Genomic DNA, 7,186 nt, shown 5'->3' with positions numbered 1-7,186 from the left:
TGCAAGTCAGCCGCCGATCGGTTTGTGCGGCGCGGCATGAAGTCGAACGCACCTAATGGCAACATGAGGGCTATTTGTATCAAACAAAGAGGGTCACATGACATGAACAAACAAATGGGAAACAGGACACATGACCTAGACAACCAATCAGAACATGACACAATGAACAATAGAACCAATGGCATGAATACATGAGGGCAAGGGAAGCATGACACAAACAGGGAGCATAACTAAACTACAAAATAAAAGACATGAAAACATGAACAAGAAACAAAAACCCAAACCCCACATTACAAGGACTAACCTCAAATGATTTGGCCTGGTATCAGCAGAAACCTGGAGAAGCTCCTAAACTCCTCATATATGACATAAACAGCCTCCAGTCAGGAACTCCATCTAGATTCAGTGGCAGTGGAACTAGCTACGGAAGTGATTTCACTCTGACCATCAGTGGAGTCCAGACTGAAGATAAAAGAGTCGTACAAAAACCTCCGTCAGTCAGAGTCACAGTGACTGCACTGATACAGCTGAGAGACACTGCAGCTGCTCTACAACACAATCACTAATAACACAATATCATTATTAATAATAGAAATATTGTACTTCTGAAGAGAATGAGTCATTGTTTTAATATGATCATCATGATCTTACCAGCAGATCGTAAAATATTATTCCAAAACTTGCCAGCAGGTGGCACTATATAATTTATATCTCTCGTTACAGTTTTTCTCGATTGCTTAAACACATTTCTTGAAATTGTGACTCTTTTTCTCGAAACTCTAAACACAAATCCATAACTTCTCACCCAATTCCCCATACTTCCTATTTTCAGGTCAAAATGAAGCTCTCCATTCAAAACTATTCAATCTTGCTGAAAAAAACAAACTTCGCCTTCAGACATGACACACGCCTGTAGGCCAGCTGTCCTCATGCACAAGAACATTATCAACTACAGCGCTGTGTATTTCATCAGGAATAAATGTACTTTGACCCCCGAAAACACTGAGCAAATTGGAGCGTGTGTGAAAACAGGTGAAATGTGTTAAAAGTTTTGAGAAACGTGTCTGTTTCAGGAACTGTATGAATGGTTTGAAAAATTGTGCCAAACGAATCCATTATAGTGTGTTAGCAATTGAGAACAACTGTAATGTAAGTTAGTTGTGCAATTGTAAAATCAGGGTCAAGGAGAGGTTAATTCTGTCTCCGCATCATGTCTTTGTGCTTGAGTCCGGCCTGAGGACTTTGTCCACATCACAAGTAATGTTGTATTTTTTGCTAGACAAAGAGAAAAAACCCTCTAGTCTGACAGATCCAGCCTTGATAACACTCTCTAAACCTTACTGTTTCTCTCCTCATCCTCCACTTCTTACATGTACTCTTCCTCCTTTCCTTCTCAGATTGTGTCCATCTATTGTTCGTATCATCGTTCAGTCTCCTGTGCCACTTGTGCACTCTGAACTGGCTCATATTTTGTGCAGTTGGTTTGATCACATCATTAGAAACAAGTGTGAACAATTTTGAATCGTTGTGTGTAAACGATGACAGCTGTGCTTTAGTTGTGTTTAACTTTTGCCGCTTGTGTTTAGCATTTTGCAGCACAAATGCATCACAGTGTGATAAGTGTTTAAGTGAATGAGAATGTGTTTAGAGTTTAGCAAAAAGAGCGCATGAGATTTGCAAATAGAGCCTAACTGACTGAACGTATTTAAGGTTTAGCAGAAAGAGTGCTTTATTCGACAAATTGGTTTAAGCTAGTGAGAATTTGGTTCAGAGATTGGGGTTTAGTGTTTTAGCAATTCAGAAAAACTGTAAACTGCATTTTAAAATATTTCTAAAAAGTATGCAAATACATAAATGCTTAGTTGAGCTTTTAAGTCATACGCTTAACACAAGCATACTTTAAGTGAAGTTTTAGTGCATTTTTTAAACTCATTTTAATTTTACTCTTACTTAAAGTATATTTTATGTGTACTTTGTGTAAGGAGATAGCAAAATGATTCAGGTTTTATAGGGTTTAATGAAGCACTTTATAACAATGTGTAGGCCCGCTGCAATATGTTTTAAATTTCCATAATGAGCATGTGCTTCAGTCTGCTTTTCAAAAGTAAGATATTTTGAAAAACATTGTTTTATATATATTACATTAATTCACTACTGCATTAATAAATTATAGCTATATGTGCCATATGTTATTGTGTGTTTAAGTGTCTAAGTGTATTCTTACAATGTATAAACTTCTAACGTATTATAAACAAATGTCAACTATGATTATTTCATTCTAAGAATTCTAAAAATTCTAATGTGTAATCAAATTATAATTCATATATTCAAACACTGATGCAAAACCGTTAATCTTTGGTTAGTTTTATATAAATTCCTTTTCCCTTCACAGGTCCTGTGATAAAGCAGTCTTTAAATACTACAGTGTCTGAATTGTTCAGCCATTTGCAGGCTTAAGTTTTTTTTTCTTCAGAAAATAGCATTTTTATGCTTATATTCAATAATGTAATAATCATAGTATGGCATAACTGAAATGTTCTACAAATGGATAAAAAGAGCTCTGCCGTAGCATTTCACTGATCTTTAATTTATTATGTATTTTGGTCAGGATATGATATATGCTGCTGTACTTTTTAATGTACTCTAGCATTTTATGTTTATGTTTAATCATTTATGTTGAATGATTTTTGCACCTTTATACCATTTTTAATACCAGAAAAAAAGCAACTTAATAATAAACTAGTTGTGTAATGCTAATGCATTTCTAATGAGCTGACATGCTATTGAAATGTTACTGAATCACATTAAAATAATATTTTAAATGAATTGTAAATAAATACACAATTGCACTAAATGTACTTGAAGTGGTTCCAATTTTACACAATTTAATATATTAAAATATATTGCAAATAGCTAAAAACTTATCTTAAACATATCTTGAAATATGCTTAATATACTTATTGTTTCAAAATAATATATTTGATATGCATTTAGTATGGTATAATTTAAATATAAGTATGCCAAAAAAAAAAACTATTTAAATACATTTCTTTTTCATCTGGGCTGCTTGACTACAGCAGCAGAGAGAGAAACAACACTTCAACACACTGATAGAGAAACATCTCAGCTGTTGATGAAACTTCATTTAGTTTTGGCAAAATACTTTTCAAAAAGCAAGAATTAATCTCTTTCACACAAAATACTTTTAAAAATGTTTGTTATTGCTTGACTAACAATGTAAATCTTTCATAATCAGATGAAGAGTTTATTCTCTTCTTTATTCTCTCATTTACAATACATGATTCAATCCTTTGTTTCTCATTCATTCTCTTGTGATGTGCTGATATAACACTTTTTTAAAAGAAATGTATTTGATCTATGGCCTTTGACCTCTTTCTCATAAAGTTTCTCATAATTATGTTTCTGTTCTTTATATGCAGCTCAATCATCATGAGTCACAGAAAATTCTTATTTTTTAATTCCTAATAATATTCATATTATAGCGTGTTGCAATATTGAGTGTACGGCAGTCTGTTGAAGTGATTGGATGCTCTGTTGACATGCAGTAACTGGAGCAGGTGAGTCTCTATGGTGGCAGTCATAACTGAAACTTTACACAACTTTAAAAATGTAAGGGTCAAGAGCCCAACTAAAGCAAACACTGACCACTATAATGGTGACATAAAAATTGTGATTTTAGTTTCTGGTGATTCTGCTCGTTAACATCAGGTGTCTTCAATAATGGTCAATCATCACTCAATTAATCACTTAATTATCTCATTAACTTTAACTCTGCTTCAGTGTTAATTTAACACTCTTATTTTAACACTTTCACGCTCTTGAGTGTGGTCTCACATGTACTCTCAGGAGAGTTAATTTCACTCTGGATTTTTTGCTGTGTATAACAGTGTATATGAGTTTGTTAGCAGCTCAAGCTGTTGTAAATCCTGCCCACTTCTTTGCATCGTCAGCACATGCTTCAGTGCTCTGAGAGTGTTTATAGTGCTGTGAGTTTAACACTTCATGACTGAGAGCAGAACACAACACAATCTTCATCATCACACAAGACACAACAACAACAACAATGAACAATATCATCATCCTCATCTGGACCATTGCAGTCCTTATTCAAGGTAAGACAAACAATTTGACACTGGTGTCGGTGTTCTTATGATGTAGTTTTAAACAGTAATTGACTTTTTCTCTTCTTTAGAATCCAAAGGAGTCACTTTAACTCAACCTGAAGTTAAAACTGTGCAACAGGGTCAAACAGCTACAATAGAGTGTCAGATTGACATTGGGATACGCTACAGCTACTTAGCCTGGTATCAGCAGAAACCTGGAGAAGCTCCTAAACTCCTCATATATCAAATAAGCAGCCTCCAGTCAGGAACTCCATCTAGATTCAGTGGCAGTGGAACAGCAAATACTGGAAAAGATTTCACTCTGACCATCAGTGGAGTCCAGACTGAAGATACAGGAGATTATTACTGTCAGAGTGTACACTACATCAACAGTAAATATGTGTTCACACAGTGATAAAGAGTCGTACAAAAACCTCCGTCAGTCAGAGTCACAGTGACTGCACTGATACAGCTGAGAGACACTGCAGCTGCTGTTGAGAGGATCACAAACAACACAATGACACAGTGTATCATGCCTTTCACAGACTATTTATTCATATAATATAATTATATATCACTTTCTAGATTTGACACTGTCTGGAGAAAATTTGTGTTGTGCTTGTTCATGGAAAACTTCCACCATGGTAACAGTTTAAACTCTTAGCAACCTGTGTGTGACCATAGAAAGTGACCATTATTTATTTATATATATATATTGGTGCTGTCAATTGATTTAAAAAAATAAGAATTAATCACACATTTTTCTGAAATTAATCGCGATTAATCCCACCTAACATTGAAGTTTTTAAATATACTTTTATATTGCAATAATTTCACATTCAATCTTCAAATTAATGTACAAACAACATAAGGACAGTATATATTTTTTAATATCTGTTTAATTACGAAAACATCAAAGTAGGCACACCTGTAACGGAGTCAACACAAAGTCAACACCACAGCTCCAGAGATAGCGTATTTAATTATGTTCTCACCACCGGTGACGTTTCGAGTTTTTATCAGACTGACGAAGAGCGTTTAAGCTCGAAACGTCACCTGTGGTGAGAACATAATTAAATACGCTATCTCTGGAGCTGTGGTGTGCCTACTTTGATGTTTTCATTCTTATTTTAATGTGGTAGAGCACCCACATTGAGCTTTTTTGGCCTAGTTGATGTGCACTCTTGGACTGTTTTTTGTTTAATATTTGTTTAATGGCATCTTTTTTTATGACTGAAGGCCAGTATCAATGATACCAATACTGATTTCTCTATAAAATCCACCCCCGATATTTAACCACTGACTATAGCCATTCAACATTACAGTATAATTGAGAGCTATCCATTTTAACATTTATTAGACTTTACAAAATAACTTCTAATTTAAGTAAACTTAAAACAATCTTCACATAAACCCATTATAATACGTCATATTTACCTGTGCCCTTCAGCAGAAATATACAGAAATTTAAATTGAAGTTATCAAACACTACATTTTAAATTAAATATAGATGAATCCTTAAAGCTATGAAAGTTATTTTTTCCTCATTTTTTTCTTTGTCCTTTGAGTAATAGACATCACAGCAGATGATTATTAGGTTATGTTGGCTGTTATTTCTTTAAGAGCTGCCGCTGGAGAACGTGACATAGATCTGACACGCATCATATTTTCTCTCAACTCTTTTTACCTTTTCTGACCCACTTCAGGTCTTAAAGTCTCTATTAATGAGCTGACAGGTTAAATCGGGTGTGTTAGATGAGCGAGACTGGGCTGCTCCAGGACAGTTTTGAAAACCATTTCAGAGACATGTTCTTAAATGTGACTCATATAAAATATATTACATGTATGCACAGTTTTAAGGCAGCTTTAATCGCCTTTTTGGTAACTTCATGACTTAACTGACCACGACATTGCATGCACATAGTTTATTTTGCGCTTTGATATTAAAGGATACAGGCTACAGCGTGCGCCGGCACCTTTATGCGTGCAATTGTAGAGCATGCGCTGCAAGCACAGTACCGTTTCCGCACTCGTTTGACTTGCGCCTGGCGCTGAAGTCAAGTGGAGCGTTCTGCGACTGAATAAATGCACTTCTTGTCAAGAGAAAAAGTGACAGAAGCAGCAGATGTGAGTAGGGTGGCCAACCCTAGCCCCGCCCCTGTGTTAAATATTTTTAATGCGTTAAACTGAAAAAATCTGACCCACTTCAGGTCTTAAAGTCTCTATTAATGAGCTGACAGGTTAAATCGGGTGTGTTAGATGAGCGAGACTGGGCTGCTCCAGGACAGTTTTGAAAACCATTTCAGAGACATGTTCTTAAATGTGACTCATATAAAATATATTACATGCATGCACAGTTTTAAGGCATCTTTAATTGCCTTTTGGTAACTTCATGACTTAACTGACCACGACATTGCATGCACGTAGATTATTTCGCACTTTGATATGAAATGATACAGGCTACAGCGCACGCCGGCGCCTTTGTGCGTGCAATTGAAGAGCATGTGCTGCGAGCACAGTACCGTTTCCGCACTCACTTGACTCGCGCCTGGCGCTGAAGTGAACGAACGCGTTCTGCGACTGAATAAATGCACTTCTTGTCAAGAGAAAAAGTGACAGAAGCAGCAGATGTGAGTAGGGTGGCCAACCCTAGCCCCGCCCCTGTGTTAAATATTTTTAATGCGTTAAACTGAAAAAATTAATCGCCTGCGTTAACACGCTAATTTTGACACCACTAATATATACATATATATATATATATATATATATATAATTATAAAAAATGCAGTAGGCTAAGCACACGTGACACGCCATATTGCCGCATCCGCGCCCGCAACTGCTCGCGCCTCATGTTTGCGGCTGAATGCAAATGATCATAACTGATGGACAACTACGCCCGTGAAAACATCAGCAATCCGGCGCCGAGAAAAGAAAAAGAAAAAAAAAAAAGATGAAGCCCGTGCATCACTTTCAGGTACATTCTTAATCCTGTGAAACTTTTTTGGTTGTTGACGTTAATAACCTGTTTTAATGTCGGTAATAATTTAACCACCAACACCGCA

The 7,186-nt window shown here is 35.9% G+C and overlaps 1 pseudogene; it reads left to right on the top strand.

The window, feature by feature from the left end:
- Nucleotides 1-3,856: 3,856 nt before the first annotated feature.
- On the top strand, nucleotides 3,857-4,539 carry LOC107681709 (Ig kappa chain V region 3381-like; annotated as a pseudogene).
- The last annotated feature ends 2,647 nt before the right edge of the window (nucleotides 4,540-7,186 follow it).

The sequence above is a fragment of the Sinocyclocheilus anshuiensis genome, unplaced genomic scaffold, assembly GCF_001515605.1.
Source record: "Sinocyclocheilus anshuiensis isolate Anshui unplaced genomic scaffold, SAMN03320099.WGS_v1.1 scaffold2395, whole genome shotgun sequence".
Taxonomy (NCBI): Eukaryota; Metazoa; Chordata; class Actinopteri; order Cypriniformes; family Cyprinidae; genus Sinocyclocheilus; species Sinocyclocheilus anshuiensis.
The sequence above is the reverse complement of the archived record's forward strand: the minus strand, read 5'-3'. Positions and strand labels throughout refer to the sequence as shown.